Source organism: Lissotriton helveticus, chromosome 3_1, assembly GCF_964261635.1.
Source record: "Lissotriton helveticus chromosome 3_1, aLisHel1.1, whole genome shotgun sequence".
Lineage (NCBI taxonomy): Eukaryota > Metazoa > Chordata > Amphibia > Caudata > Salamandridae > Lissotriton > Lissotriton helveticus.
Window position 1 is genome coordinate 169,715,165 of NC_136061.1, and position 16,299 is coordinate 169,731,463.

The following is a 16,299-nucleotide window of genomic DNA, read 5'->3' on the forward strand; positions in this document are numbered from 1 at the left end:
CTCTCCATTCTTTTGGTGGAACAGTGTGCGAATGCCTTCGGGCTTCAAAACTTGTACGTTTTGTGGGCGTGTTATGTCGGCGATGGACCCGTACTTCATTTGTACGTAGTGTTTGGGGGAGGATCACGGCACCACTCACTGCAAGGCCAGTTGAAGCCGAAGTCACGCGTGAGCGCCGCATGAAACTTCTCTCGGCGCGTCTCTCCGGGTCGACGTCCTCCCTCGGTCTGCTTCGGCAGCCAGCTTCAGGTTCGGCCGTGGTCGTCATCCTCGCCCTTCTCCGATGTCACTTGAGTGTCGCTCCCCGGTGGGTAAGTGTCGCAATTTGTCCCCAGGGACTGGGTTTGGGCCTACCGGGGGCATGGACTCTCCGAGGGTAATGCGGCCCCTCGTGTCGTCCTATCCACCATTTCCCGGTGTTGGGGCGCTGAGAGTCCAAATGGAGACATACGTGGCGGCTTTGCAGACCTCGCTTGCGTCTCCCCTTTCTTTCACTTCTGGGACGTTGGCGGCCCCCTCGCCTTACGCAGGGCCCTCTGCGGCGCCGCGGGTGGCTCTGGCACCGACTGGTTCGGCTCCAGGCATGGAGGGTGTGGTGCTGTCGGGGTACGGCTTCTCTGGGGCACCTTCTTCAGGCCACGGCGTCTCTGCCTCACCGCAAACTCCTGCGGGAGACCCTGTGGTGTCGCGGGAGGTCGCCAGGCTCGGGTCGCATCCCCGAGCCCCTCTTGGTCCCTTGACAAGGTGGTCCTGTCTAAGGCCGAGGTGACGCCGCTACGGCTCCGGCAGCAGCTGGCCCCTACGGAGCCACAGGGGTCGGTGAACCCTCTCGTCCATCCCCACGGGCGGCTGCCTCGACGGGGGCGAGTCAGTGGTGGAATTGTCCCTGGCACGCCTCATGGGTTGCCGAGCGATCTACTCCTCATTCTGGGCTGTGGCTGGCGGAGAACTTCGTGTCACTCCCCAGGTCCGTCCCGTTCTCCCATGCAGATGGCTACCTCGGTGGAGATAGCGTCGGTTCGGCTTCTGCCCGCTCCGGTCACCGCTCCTGTCCCTGGTGCGGAGTGACTTGGAGGAACCTTGTCCGGCAACGCCTGATGGTTCTGGCACCTCGCCTCAGGCAGCAGACTCTATGGCTCCGCGCAGGGGTCGTACTGCGGATTTGTCTTCGGACGCTCCTCCTTCTCCGGAGGCAGCCTGTATATTGGTGTCATCCTCCCCGGAGACTGGTCACCGTGTGGTGTCTTTTTCACCGGCGTCGACTGGGAGCTCCCCGCCCTTCCTGAGGCAGAGGTGTTCCTCATTCTTCGGCTCCTTCTGACTTCCAAGTCTGGCCTTTGCCAGCCCCGCTTGGCCTCAGGGATGGTCACCTTAGTTTGCCGTGGTCGTCATCCTCACCCTTCTCTGATGTCACGTGAGCGTCGCTCCCTGGTGGGTAAGTGTCGCAGTTTGTCCCCGGAGACTGGGTTTCGGCCTTCCGGGGGCGTGGACTCTCAGCGGAAATTACGGCCCCGCGTGTCGTCCTATCCACCGTTTCCCAGTGTTGGGGCGTCGACAATCCAAATGGAGACATATGCGGCGGCTTTGCAGGCCTCGCTTGCGTCTCCCCTCCTTCACCTTCTGGGACTTTTGCGGACCCCTCGCCTGCGCAGGGCCCTCCGCTGTGCCGCTGGCAGCTCTGGCACCGACTGGTTCGGCTCCAGGCATGGAGGGTGTAGTGCTGTTGGGGTGTGGCTCCTCTAGGGCACCTACTTCAGGCCACAGAGTCCCCGAGCCCCTCTCGGTCCCTTGACAAGGTGGTCTTGTCTAATGCCGAGGTGACGCCGCTACGGTGCCGGCAGCAGCTGGCCCGTACGGAGCCACAGGGGTCTGTGAACCTTCCTTGCCCGGCTCCGGGTCGAGGCCGGGTGAGGACCCCTCATCCCTCTCGTCCATCCCCGCGGGCGGCCGCCTCGACGGGGGGCGAGTTGGAGGTGGAATTGTCCCTGGCACGCCTCATGGGTTGCTGAGCCATATATGCCTCATTCTGGGCTGTGGCTGGCGGAGGTCTTCGTGTCACTCCCCAGGTCCATCTCGATCCCCCATCCGGATGGCTACCTCGGTGGAGGTAGGGTCGGTGCTGCTCCGGGGCCAGTTCAGCTCCGGCCTGCTCTGATCTCCGCTCCTATCCCCGGTGCGGGGTGACTTGGAGGAACCTTGTCTGGCTACGCCGGATGGTGCCGGCACCTTGCCTCAGGCAGCGGACTCTACGCTGCGCGCAGAGGTCGTACTGCGGATTTGTATTTGGACGCTCCTTCTCTGGAGGCAGCCTGTGTATTGGTGTCATCCTCCCCGGAGACAGGTCGCCGTGTGGTGTCTTTTTCAGCCGTGTCGACGGGCGGCTCCCCGCCCTTCCTGAGGCAAAAGTGTTCGTCGGAAGAGCGGCAGGTCCCTCATTCTTCGGCTCCTTCTGACTGCCAAGTCTGGCCTTTGCCCGCCCCGCTTGGCCTCCGGGACGGCCGCCTTAGTATGCATCCTTCGGCCACGGAGGAGCTGCTTTCCCTGCCGTGTCGCCCTACTGAGGCGGGTGCGGCCTTCGATCACGTGGTGTCCACGGCTGTGGGCATCCTGCGTATGGGCGACCCGGTGGCTCACTTTCTGGCGGACCATCTACTGGTGGTCCTCCACCAGGGCTCTGTTAGGAGGGAAATCCCTTTGAAGGTACCCTCCTTTCTTCCTTGATGGGGGCTTGGAGGCGATCTGCCTCAGGGGACCCGGTGCCTCAGCATCTTCTGCACCGGCATCTCCCGGCGCCGCGTGACCCGGCGTGCCTTTCCCTCCACCCCTCTGCCTCCAGTCCTCTTTTGCGAACTGCTTTTCCCTCCCTGCCACCACTGCTGACTCCGCCGTCCCGAGAGGCCCGCTGACTGGACTCTTGGGGGCGCAAAATGTTTGCCTCGACCAGCGCTGCCCTGTGGGCTCTGAACTTTTTCTGTGTGCTGGCCTGGGCCTCCTCCTGTTTGTGGGACTCGGCTGAGTCTCTGGGATCCGCAATGTCCCACGAGGGTGGTCAGGTGGACTTAAGGCATCATGCGTTGGATGGCCGGGAGATGGCAGCGTTTATTCTCCACTCCGCCTGAAGGACTGGACTTTTTCTAAGGTCCAGCGGTGCCAGGGAACAACACCTGAAACCTTCGTGGGATACCTGTTCAGCGCACAAATGACAGAGACACGGGACACTTCCTTCGGCGTCAAAGATCAGCGTTTATTACTGCAGGGAGGCAAAAGTCACAAGAAGTACAACAGAGTGTAGGTTCTGAGAGTCTGCTTCAAATTGCAAATGTGGATCGCTCCTTTTATACACATTTTCGTCATTGGACAACATATGAACAAAAGGTTACAACTCAGTTCCCACAATAAACTTCAAAAGGGCTTCTTGAAACCCGAAACATAATTACAGTAACATTGCCGGTTCCCAACTGTAAAAGCACATCTTCTCACCGTTAGGCACATTCCACTCTAGTTGTAAACGAGCAAAAGAACGAGACAAGAACAGCTGCAAGGAAGACAGACTACAGTAGAGAAAAGAGTGTGAGGGTAATATCGGAAGCATGATCACAGGATCAAAGGATTCGATCCTAGCACATGCACGGCTGAAACAATAGACCGGCACGGCAAGATTACCCTCGAGCGGAGCCATCTGCCTTTGCAGTGTCATTCCCCTGGTCATAAAAGACGCATGAAAGGAATATGCGTCTTCCGTAAGGCTTGGGAACTAAGGGTCATGACGCGGACAGTTGCCTGCTAGCTAACTACGTGAGGGCAAGAAACAAAATGGATGCCGTATCTAAAATGGAACCCGAGGGTTCAGATGAAGAAACGCGTAAATAAGGCGAACCCTTCCAAGTAGTGTAGCGAAAACGCGTACACTTACTAAACTCGTCATTTACGGTTCATAGATACCAAACTTGCCCATATTCGATCATGCCCAGAACATCATAACGATTCTCACGGAACCTCACGCCCTGGACATCTCAGAGGTGTTAGGCCGGGCTATGGCTTCCTCGGTCGCTCTCCGTCGCCATGCTTGGCTTCGGGATGGAGTATTCCCTGAGAATATTCGGGAGCGACTCATTGATCTTCCGTTTGATGGCAGCCTGTTGTTCCATGCCCCGGCCGACTCCGCCATCCAGAGGCTCTTGTCAGGGCTCCGTCCTCCTCCTCCGCCTTATTATCCTCCTTATCCGTCCCCTCCTTAGTGATTCCTGAGTTGGGTTGATTCTGGGCCTTCTTAGGCCGGTTGTTCTGGCTGTGGAGTGCTTTTCTGTCCATCGCGTCCCTCTGAGACTTTGGCATTGTTGGCTGCTGGGCGGCCCTTTTGTTGATTATGTGTGTTTGGAATTGTTGCGCAGACTTTGCCCTGAGATTAGGCCTTTTGCTTGCTTGGCTGCTTGTAAAGCCTTTCGCAGGGGTGTTTTGTGCCCCGTGGCTCTTTTGTTTTTCTTCTGCTGCGGAAATTCTTCCAAAGAGGGTACCCATATTTTGGGACTTAAGAGTTCCCTAGGTGGGGTAGTGGTAGCAGTCATTTGGCTTGCGCTCTGCTGGAGGGTTCTGGTAGCCTTCAGGTGCTTGTTCTCCATGGCGTTTGTGTAGGTTGCTTTTGCTCCTTGAGGTCGTGTGCCTGGCCACTCGTGGTGGTGTCTGGGCATCTCCTCCTTCCCTGCTCCTGTCCTGAGGTCTGTGACGCTTCTGGGCTCTCCCTTGCCTGGCGCCACCTACTCGGCCTTTCTGGGGCCTCAGGCTGTTCTTCTTCTTGCTTCTGGCGGCTTGACTTCCGCCGCTGTTCTGGCTGGTAGGCTGCTCTCCATCTGGAGTGGGTTCGCCTTCTTTTCCCTTGTTTCGTTGGGCCCTCTAGGCTTTTTGCTTTCGCTTTTCCTGTCTTGGTCCAGGGCGGAAGTTATGTTGCCTTGTGGGGGAGTGGGATGCTTCGGCCACTCCGCCCTTGCCTTTGGTTCCTCTGCTGTGAGTGTACGGGCCTCTTCAGCCTTCTTTTCCATCCTACATACCCTTGGGGTCGGTAGGATTCTCCTTGTGGGGGGTTCCCCTTGCCTGGCAGGGACAAGGTTCTTCCTGGTCCACATATCTGGTCCCCTGGGAGGCCCTCTGTTCTGTATTGGCTGGTGGGGTCCTTTTCGCAGACCCTCCTTCCCACTGGGTATTGCTAGGGTATCTATTCTACCTGAAGGAATCTGCGGCAAGTCGTCTCTATCAGATGTGCGAGTTACTTACCTTCGGTAACGATGTATCTGGTAGAGACGATTCTAGCCGCAGATTCCTTCACGGCCCGCCCTTACGCCCCTATTCTGTGAGGACCCTTTGGTTGGTCTTCGGTACTCGCCTCCTGGTGGGGGGGAGAGGGGGGGGGGGGGGGGTTTGAGGCTGTGTCTCCTGTGAGTGCCTTCCTTGTTCTCGACGGGTTGCTCCGTCTGGTGGCGGTTCATTCCTCCTTGGTTCTTGGAGGATGGGGTTCTGGTGCTCCGTTGCCCTGCTGCTCTGGCTGCTCCAGGTTTGGGGAGATTGCTTTCTATCCCTGTCTTCCCCTCCCTTCCTTCCAGTGCTATCCCCTAATTAAGGGTCATCTGACCATGTGTTGCTTTGTCCCTTGTGGGTGGTTGCCCTCTATGTTGGGGTGGCTTGGAGGGTTGTGGTCCCTGTCTGTCTTGGGGCGGTCCCCTTTATCCAGTATTATGGGTATCTTTCATAGATTCACATGCCTGAATCATTCCCCGTCGTCGGGGTGGGAGTCACCGGTATATAATAACAGTAATGTCATAAAGACATATACATACTAATATGCCAGAGGCCTCACATTAGTAACCTATCCAAGTCCTTTTGTAAAAAGGACCAAACTTTGGCCAGGAGCCAATCAGCTACTACCACCCTCTAGAACCTTCCTGGAAGGAGCCCTAGTCCCTCAGATTTTCTACCGCACGTCGTGCTAAGGGAGTCTCCACTGAGCTCTGCTCAGTTTTCTGGTATTTTTGGATTCTGTCCATATTTTTCTCCTCATAATTACTCTTGTGGAGGAGTGCTAGAGCAGCTATGTCTACCACTCCTAAAAAAGGGCTCTTTAGACCCTGTGCCTCGTGTAGTAAGCTGAGACTGCACGTGGATGACAAACATGAATACTGCCTCTACTGTCTCTATCCTGAACATTCTGCCAAGGATTGTAAGGTCTGTCGCACTTTCTCTGTCAAGACTTTAAAAGACAGAGAAGGTCACTTGCTTCTGTGGCTTCAGAGACTAAAGGACAAGGATCAAACAGTCTCCTCAGGTGAGAGCGAGTGTTCCTTCAGGACCTCACACTCCTCTGCCAAAAGGCCAAGACAGACATCTCCAGGTCCGTCTGATGTGCCACCTCAAAAGAAGACGCCAAAGTCTTCAGAGGGTCATCCAAAGGCCATGACAACTAAGACTTCTCTTCAGGAAACCACCTTCAAGAAGCCTGTGTTGGTGTCTTCTGCCTTGCCTGTGACAGCGTCGACAGTAACCATCTCTACGTCGACAGCTTCAACCTTCACCACCTTGTCGACAACTACCTCAGCATCGTCGTCGACGGGTAGGTCGATTTCCTCAATAATTCCTGTCAAGAAAGCGTCGACGACGCCTCCGTTGACGATAGTTTCCGCGTCGACGAAGTCGAAACCATAGTCGTCGACGAGGGTCCCATCGACGTCGACGACAACATCGTCGATGATGTCACCGTCGACGAAGCCATCGACGTCGACACCAGCGTCGACGAAGCCGTCGACGAAGCCATCGTCGACGAAGCCGTCGACGACTAAGCCGTCGACGAAGCCGTCGACAGCACCAGCGTCGACGCCACCGTCGACGAAGAAACCATCGTCGGCGACGCTACCGTCGTTGACAAAGACGTCAGAGAGGTCTGCTGTGGCTGACAGCATCCCACCGCTGATGACCACCCCGTCGACGGGCCCGTCGACGGAAGAATCTCCTAAGCTGAAGTGTATTTATATACACTTCAAGATGTCAACGCGTACGCTGACGCCAGAGACTACGTCTCCTAGCAAGGTCCAGACACTGCTGCCGGTCCACTTCCTGGAGACTGAGGATTCTGATGATGGTGCCTTGTTCCACACTGCCACAAGTCCTTTACAGCTCAATGTAAAGGTCCAAGAGATTTCGGACTATGAAGACCTTGGTCAGGCAGAAGTGCCATGCCAGGAGGAATATCAACCGCCTCCTCCTCCACAGCCTATGGTGTGCCTACCGGCCTCAATAGTCACGGACCTTCAATTCCTCATAACGGACTACAAGCAGCGGTTTCCGCCTACTCCATCTCCTTCAGTGGTGCCTCAAAATCTTGCGACCCCAGCTCCTCCTCCTCGCCCTAGACCACCACCGCTGGTCATTCGCCAGGATCCTGTGACTTTGCCTCCTCTACCATCTTCTGAGGAAGAGGAGGAGGAAGCAGTAGGAGAAGATGAAGAAGGTCAACAGGAGGAGGGAGAAATACAGGATGACGAGTGGGATGACTGTCATTGAACGTCCGGCTTCTCCAGACCAGGCTCAGGCGGACTCACCCCCAGAAGATATCGGGGGATTTCATAATGTCGTAGAGAGAGCAGCGACAAGATTCAATATAGAGATGCCCACGCAACCTCAGGATTGCTTCCTATATGACTTCAAAGAACCATTCAAGAAAACGGTTCGGTCAATCCCTATTATTGATGACATCTGGGACCAGGGGGTAAAAATAATGAAAAACCCCTCATCTTTGCAACCAGTGCCGATCAGGCTTGATAAAAAGTATAAGGCCCCGGACACAGCTCCAGCATGCCTTACAGGCCATACCAAACCGGACTCAGTTATTACCCAGGCCGCACAGCGGAAATCCAACAACCCAGCTGCTGCGCTGACTGCACCTCCGGATAAGGAAGGCCGCAAACTGGATAACATGATGTCGGCCCTTACGGTCAGGGCGGCAAACTCGCTAGCGCTTTTAGGGCGTTACAATCGCCAGATGTGGGCGGATGTTGCCCCATATCTAGGCACACTGCCAGAGGAGTAGAAAGAAGAGGTGAAGAAGATCCTCCTTGAGGGAGAGCGGTCCACCTCGGAAATGAGTGACGTGGCGATGGATATCGCCTCAACAGGATTTCGGCAGCTGGCGGGGGCAGCGGTCCTTAGGCGCCAGGGATGGCTTAAGTCTACATCCTTCCGGCCGGAGTTACAGTCAAAAGTACTGGACATGCCGTTTGATGGAGACCTGCTCTTTGGGGAGCATATTGATGAAATGCTACAGGGTATCAAGAAAGATACAGAGACCGCAAAAGCCTTGGGTACCCTCCAGTACAGAAATACTTCCTTTCGAGGCTCCAGAGGAAGAGGCCAGCAGACAAGAGGTGGCTATCAGGGATACAAATCCCCCTACGGCTCGTCCCAGCATTACAAGCCTCAGTACCAACAGAGACAGCAACAAGGCCAGTCCTCGTACAATAAATCTTCCTTTCGAGGGAGAGGAGGAAAGAAGGATACCAGAAGACAATGACTTCTTTCTGCAACAGGCCTCCATTTCTTCTCCACATTACGTAGTTGGAGGAAAGATTTCCAACTTCCTCCACAATTGGTAAAAAATAACGACGGATCGTTGGGTTCTACAACTGGTTCGGTTCGGTCATACTTTGGAGTTCGTGGAAACTCCTCCTTCGAACCCCCCAGTTCCCATGCAGCACAAGAATCTGCATCTCCTTCAAGCAGAACTCTCACTAATGCTCCAGAAAAGAGCCGTAGAAAGAGTTCCCAGAGGTCAGAGGGGGAAAGGATTCTATTCCCGGTTCTTCCTAATACGAAAAAAGGAGAAGAAATGGAGACCTATATTGGATCTAAGGAACCTCAACAGATACCTCAAGAAACAATCGTTCCGTATGGTATCCATTCAGGAGGTGTTGCAGCTACTCAATTCCAAAGATTTCATGGTGTCCTTAGACCTCCAGGACGCCTATTTTCACATATGTAGGAAGGTAGATCCCTGACTATGGTTGCCCCCAACTTTTTGCCTGGTGTTTTGCTGGTTTTCTGACTTAGTTGACCTGGGGCCCTGCTAATCAGGACCCCAGGCCCACTGCTCTCTCTGTTAAAATGGATTCCCTGTACCCTAGGTACATATCCAATTGGCACTGGGCCCTCTCCAAGTCCCTGTACCCAGGGCTGAGGTGCACCCAGAAGTCTCCCAGGGGCTGCAGCATGTATTATGCCACCCCTGGGCTGACTAACTAAATCTGACACAACTGGCTGCACGACAGCTGGGGCAAGGTGGTGTAATCACCCTTTGCTGTAGATATAGTATTCCTATATCTAAACCTAAATGGGCACACAGATCTCCTATCAGTCACTCCTATGGCAGGCCTTAACAATCCTGAAGGCAGAGTGCTTGAAATCGTGTGAGATGGTGCTCTGGCATGAGCTGAGCCTGTCTGCGGCTTTCGGGATCCATCCCTTAGCCGTTTCCATGATATCGCATACCATATACTCTTAAGTGCATTATAATCCTCGCGGTTATATGCCAACTCTGGTATCGCTTTATCAAAACATGTCGAGTAAGGTGTCATACGAATTGGAATACTAACCCCTCGCCAATTCTGGCGACGGGGTTAGCATTCCACCCTTCTAGAGGGACACGACATGCATGTAACCTATAACCCGGTTAAAAGTCAAACAGAGCCTCAGCTCCACAAAATGGATGCTGCCACCGAGACACAAGTCTGCTCTCCTGCTGCTGGGAGTCCTCCCAGAGCAGGAGATAAGGACAAAGGGTTTCCTGCCAGGGGCGGTGCCAGCACCGTCCCAGACAGGATTTTGTGTATTGTAAGTAGGCAGGGCTTCAGAGGAAGGTGACTGCACGTGGCACCCCGGTGCTCACTGTGCATAGGCTGGCTTGAACCAGTTCCAGGGACACTCCAGACCCTGTGCTGGGGAAAAGCCCGCCAAGGAAGTGGGTGTAACCACCCCCCTCCTGGTCCCACCCATAGGGCAGGACCTAGTCGCGTGCCAGCCCCCTTTTCCCAGATAAAGGTAGAGACTGGCCCCCTTCCAAATCAGATCATCTTTGGAATCAAGACACGACTTTCTACGAAAGGACTTCAAGATTTCCTTCTTCAAGATTCTCCCTTGTGACTAAGGAGTAGTCACCCTGCATCCGCAGGCACCATCTTAAGAACACTGCGGTCTGCTGCAAGTCCTTCCTCCGGAATCCGACTGCCCAGCTCGACGAGAACCGGCTTCCCTGGCACCTCTGACCTCTACCCACCTCTACAGCCCAGCTGAGAACCGTGGGTGCGACGAGACCTCGAGGGACCGGCCATCTGCAAGACTGCACGACTTCTGCACAGCAAGCCCGCCGAGTAATTTCCTGGTGAGTGCTTTGGGGTCCGAGAAGCCCCGACCCTGAGCAGCTCCAGCACCGAAGTGCAGCCTCCCAGCATCTCCACGATCTGCGTGGGGCCCTTCTGCTTTTTGCTGCTCACCGCGTTGTTTAGCTACTAGCCCGCTGGCTTGTGGCCTTCTGAACGACGCCCGACGACATCACTGCTGCTGGTCTGGTTGCTCCAGACTGGCCCTTGCTCCCTTCCAGAAGAGGAGCACCCCGGACCCTCCTGGTCCACTCAAGACGCCATTTTGAGTCCACCGCGTGGGCTTGAATTAGCCAAGGCTTGTTGCCCGATCCTGGGTGACTTCGACGCCGACAGCTTCATCCATCGTGGGACAGCTCGCCTCTCCATCCTGGTCGCCGACAACGCCTCCTGGTCCGTGAGATCTGCAGAGCCAGCGTCGCCCACTCACCTAGTCGAGGTGACTACCATCCGGTGCCCTCCTGGTGCCCACTGACTACTGGCTAGTAGTCACGAACTTGGTCCCCTCTGCTTTCAGGTGTCATCTATCTTCGAGATCCAGGCTTGGATCACTCCGAACTCTCTTCACTGGTCGCCTGCCAGCATCTTTCTTCCAGGCTCCTGGTCCGGCAACGAGGATTCCCGACGTCTTTTGAGACCTATGCAGCTGCAGCCCCTGGGCTAGGTAACTTCGGCACTTCGGTGTCCCAGCATAGCCTCACTATCCAAGGGTCAGGATCCACTGTCGTTTTCTCCCTACCAGGTCGGGTTCGCCCGTGAACACTAACTTTACCTTTACTAGCTATCATAGACTTTGTCCCGCATCCCGCGTGAGAGTGCACACTCTGCACCCGAGTCCCCTGGGTCTCCTAGAAGTAATCTAACGATTCTATAGTCAAGTCCTAGCGATTCCAAAGCCTATTAGTACTGTACTTACCAGCTAGTAATTTCGCATTCCACTTTTAGAGTATATGGTTTTTCGTGCCCCTCGGGCATTTGTATATACTGTGCTAACTTAAGTATTTTCGTAAGAGTTTTGTTGTGTGCCTAGCACCCTGTCCTCATAAAGAGTACAGGGTTGTTGTGATTCTAATAAATACACTGTTTATTTTCATAACACTTGTGTGGTGTCCTTTCACTGGGTGTTCAAGGGGTAATGTGATGGTAAAACAGCTGGCTTAACACGCCCTCTAGAGTCTTAGCCTTAGACTGCTCGTATCCATGCTACTAGGATAGCTGGTCTATAAGGTTGACTTACAACCAATCATCAATAAGGGTTGTTTGGACTGATATATAGTGATCACTAGAATAGTGAGCACTGCACATCAGGCCAACTTCTCACAACATACTCATCCACAAAAGTCACCGCCAATACCTAAGGTTTGTAGTGGCGGGCAGACACTACCAATTCAGAGTGTTGCCATTTGGCCTAAAGTCGGCGCCACGCATCTTTACAAAATGCCTATCTCCAGTGGCAGCGTACCTTCGCCAGCGCCATCACCAGGTATTCCCTTACTTGGACGATTGGCTCATCAAGTCTCTTACTCTAGAAGGCGTAAGCGAATCTTCCAACGCTTGTCTTCAGCTCTTCGAGAGCCTGGGGCTTACGCTCAACCAGGAAAAGTCAGTATTGCAGCCCTCTCAACGCCTCACTTTCCTGGGAGCAACTCTAGACACGCATCAGGAGAAGGCCTTCCCATCAGAAGAGCGTCAGGTCAAACTGAGGTCTCTGGCAGCCCACATTCAGGTCAAGAAGACCATCAAGGTGCGACTCTTCAAGTCATTACTAGGAATGATGTCCTCCAATATCCTCCTAATACCACACTGCCGCCTCCGTATGCGTCCCTTACAGGAGGCGTTATCCTCTCAGTGGATCCAGTGTACGGGATCCTTCGACGATCTTGTCAGGATCACTCAGTCCATGGTAAAGGCCCTGCACTGGTGGCTTCAAACAAAAAACCTAAACCAGGGCCTTCCATTCCTACTTCCAATCTCCCCACACGTGATAACAACGGATGCATCATTGGAAGGATGGGGTGCGTTCCTGCAGGAACTTCGAATTCATGGTCAGTGGTCGCTTGCAGAAAAACAGCTCCACATCAACCTGCTAGAGCTGAGGGCGGTATACCTGGCACTTCGAGCATTCCTGCCCCGGATCTGGAACTCCCCAGTGCTTGTGAGGACGGACAACACCACCACAATGCACTATTTAAACAAGCAAGGGGGAACTCGATCCATGACATTATCTCAAGAATCACAGCGAATTTGGAAGTGGCTACTCCAACACAACATTTCGCTGAGAGCGGAGTATGTCCCAGGAGCGGACAAAACCCTGGCGGACTCACTAAGCAGGCAACGCTCCATTTGTCACGATTGGGAGCTCGACCAACATGCTCTCGACGCAGTGTTCTCCCGATGGGGCAGACCTCAACTGGATTTTTTTGCGACGAAGATCAACGCAAAATGCCAACATTATGCAAGTTGGCATCCCCAGAAAGGATCTCTCGGGGATGCATTTTCGATGGCATGGTGCAACGTCTTTGCTTACGCTTTTCCTCCATTTCCCCTGATCCCCAGGGTCATCCGGAAACTGAAACCTGATCCTGGTAGCCCCAGCGTGGCCGCGCCAACACTGGTTTACAGAACTACACATTCTGTCACTGGAGCCTCTGATTCCATTCAGGCCTTACCCTCATCTCCTCACTAAGAACCAGGGGCAAGTCCAACACCCAGATCCGACATCTCTCAAATTATCGGCTTGGCTCCTTAGTTCAGAGAGTTCCAGGACTTAGATATTCCTCAGGATGGCAGAGCTGTCTTAGCCCGGGCCCGGGCTGACAGTACCAACAAAACGTATTCCCTTAAGTGGAAGAGATTCTGTTTGTGGTGTAAAGCTAACAAACTGCACCCATTCTCGTCATCTCCGCCACAACTTCTGCCTTACCTGCTTCACTTGGCCAACTTGGGATTGGCCCATGCCTCAAACAAAGTCCACCTGGCAGCCATATCTCGGTTCAGTCGCTCTTCATCTGGAATTTCCCTATGGTCAAATAGACTGGTCAAGCAGTTTCTTAAAGGCTTGTTTAGGTCTTATCCTCCAACAAAACCTTTACCACCTACATGGCAACTCAATGTGGTCTTGGCTCAGTTGATGAAACACCCCTTTGGGCCAATGCATAAAGCATATCTCAAATACTTGTCATGGAAAACAGCTCTTTTGCTGGCTCTCACATCAGCGAGGAGAGTAGGTGAACTGCAGGCTTTCTCTATTCAAGACCCGTTTCTTCAGTTCAAACAGGACAGGGTCATTCTACGGACTAACCCCAAATTCATACCAAAGGTTCCGTCTGCTTTTCATCTAAACGAGCCTATTGTCCTGAGAGCTTTCTTTCCGAATCCATCTTCACCAGCGGAGAGATCTCTGCATTCCTTAGATCTAAAAAGATGTCTAAAATTCTACATTCATAGAACGGAACAATTTCGCAAGTCCAACCAATTGTTTATTGCCTTCAGCAGGCCCAGGAAGGGCCTACCACTGTCAAAGCAGAGCATTTCAAGATGGATCTCTGCGGCCATTACCTTCTGCCATCAGCAGGCGGGACATCCTCTGCCCTCCAAGGTTCGGGCTCATTCCACTAGAGCGGTTTCCACCTCCATGGCGCTCTTTTCTGGGGTGCCCATTGTCGACATTTGCAGAGCGGCGACATATGTTCACCAAGCACTACTGCTTGGATTCAGAACTTATGAAGGATGCAGCAGTGGGTCAGGCGGTGCTCCATCATCTATTTCATTAGAGGTGAGCCTTCTTCCTTTCATCCCACCTTTCCTATTTCCTAATTGCACATTTCTTATCCTGCTACTGTTTGCAGTTTATTGTGTTGCACTATTGATAAGTTGTTATCAAGTGTCTTACATGCTATATTATGCGAAATGTGCTGCCTATTGCTTGCTACTCTGATTGCAAAAAGCACAGTTGATGGACAGAATGTAGAACAATGTCATACATTCACCCCAGTACAAGGATCTGGGCCTAAATCCATCGTTTTTTTGCACTGCACACCACCCTGGGTTAGACACTGGCTATATGCAAATCAGCTCTGACCCTGTGCCTCATGGGAACAGTCCAGTCCGAACTACCAAGCCATGTCTTTCCCAGACCGGAATCAAGCATCCAAGGACCGGTTTCTGGCTATCAGCCTTCATCAGCCTGGATAGCTTGACTCCAGTGGTGTGGAGAGCCTGGGACTCACGTCTGAGCATCCCCAGCACACTCGGGGTGAAAATTGCAAAAAACACAGTTGATGGACAGAATGTAGAACAATGTCATACATTCACCCCAGTACAAGGATCTGGGCTTAAATCCATCGTTTTTTTGCACTCCACACCACCCCGGTTAGACACTGGCTATATGCAAATCAGCTCTGACCCTGTGCGTCATGGGATCAGTCCAGTCCGAACTACCAAGCCATGTCTTTCCCTGACCGGAATCAAGCATCCAAGGACCGGTTTCTGGCTATCAGCCTTCATCAGCCTGGATAGCTTGACTCCAGTGGTGTGGAATATAGCCATGTCTGAACTGGGGTGGCAGAGTGGGCTAAAGAACGATGACGGATTAAACCCAGATCTTTTGACTAGGTGTGAGTGTTTGATTGATTCAGATGCTCCGTCCATCACCACCCCCTTTTGTACCGCTTTTGGCCACCATAAGTGTGGCAGGGTATGCTCAGACATGAGTCCCTTGCTCACTTTGCCACTGGATTCAAGCAAGCCGTGCTGAAGACGGCTGGAATGCCAGAAACCGGTCCTCGGAAGTATGTTTCCGGTCCAGGGAAGACATGGCTTGGCAGTTCGGGCTGGACTGTTCCCATGAGGCACAGGGTCAGACTGATTTGCATATAGCCATGTCTGAACTGGGGTGGCAGAGTGGGCTAAAGAACGGTGATGGATTAAACCCAGATCTTTTGACTGGGTGTGAGTGTTTGATTGATTCAGATGCTCCGTCCATCACCACCCCCTTTTGTACCGCTTTTGGCCACCATAAGTGTGGCAGGGTATGCTCAGACGTGAGTCCCTTGCTCACTTTGCTACTGGATTCAAGCAAGCCGGGCTGAAGACGGCTGGAATGCCAGAAACCGGTCCTCGGAAGCTTGTTTCCGGTCCAGGGAAGACCTGGCTTGGCAGTTCGGGCTGGACTGTTCCCATGAGGCACAGGGTCAGACTGATTTGCATATAGCCATGTCTGAACTGGGGTGGCAGAGTGGGCTAAAGAACGGTGATGGATTAAACCCAGATCTTTTGACTGGGTGTGAGTGTTTGATTGATTCAGATGCTCCGTCCATCACCACCCCCTTTTGTACCGCTTTTGGCCACCATAAGTGTGGCAGGGTATGCTCAGACGTGAGTCCCTTGCTCACTTTGCCACTGGATTTAAGCAAACCGGGCTGAAGACGGCTGGAATGCCAGAAACCGGTCCTCGGAAGCTTGTTTCCGGTCCAGGGAAGACATGGCTTGGCAGTTCGGGCTGAACTGTTCCCATGAGGCACAGGGTCAGACTGATTTGCATATAGCCATGTCTGAACTGGGGTGGCAGAGTGGGCTAAAGAACGGTGATGGATTAAACCCAGATCTCTTGACTGGGTGTGAGTGTTTGATTGATTCAGATGCTCCGTCCATCACCACCCCCTTTTGTACTCTGATTCAGGCATGTGAATCTATGAAAGATACCCATAATACTGGATAAGAAATGCGTTACTTACCTGTAACTGCAGTTATCCAGTATTGGTATCTTTCATAGATTCACATGCAACCCACCCGCCTCCCCTGGAAGGGCTCACCTTAGTTCTCTTAGTAGGTACTACTTAGCACTGTGCTTACGAAAATCTGAAGGACTAGGGCTCCTTCCAGGAAG

General features: G+C 53.4%; 1 protein-coding gene across 7 annotated transcripts in view; it reads left to right on the forward strand.

Annotated features, from left to right (window-relative positions):
- The window catches only part of TSPOAP1 (TSPO associated protein 1), a 3,238,928-nt gene that overhangs the window by 2,541,000 nt on the left and 681,629 nt on the right, over positions 1–16,299 (forward strand). The window lies entirely within an intron of this gene.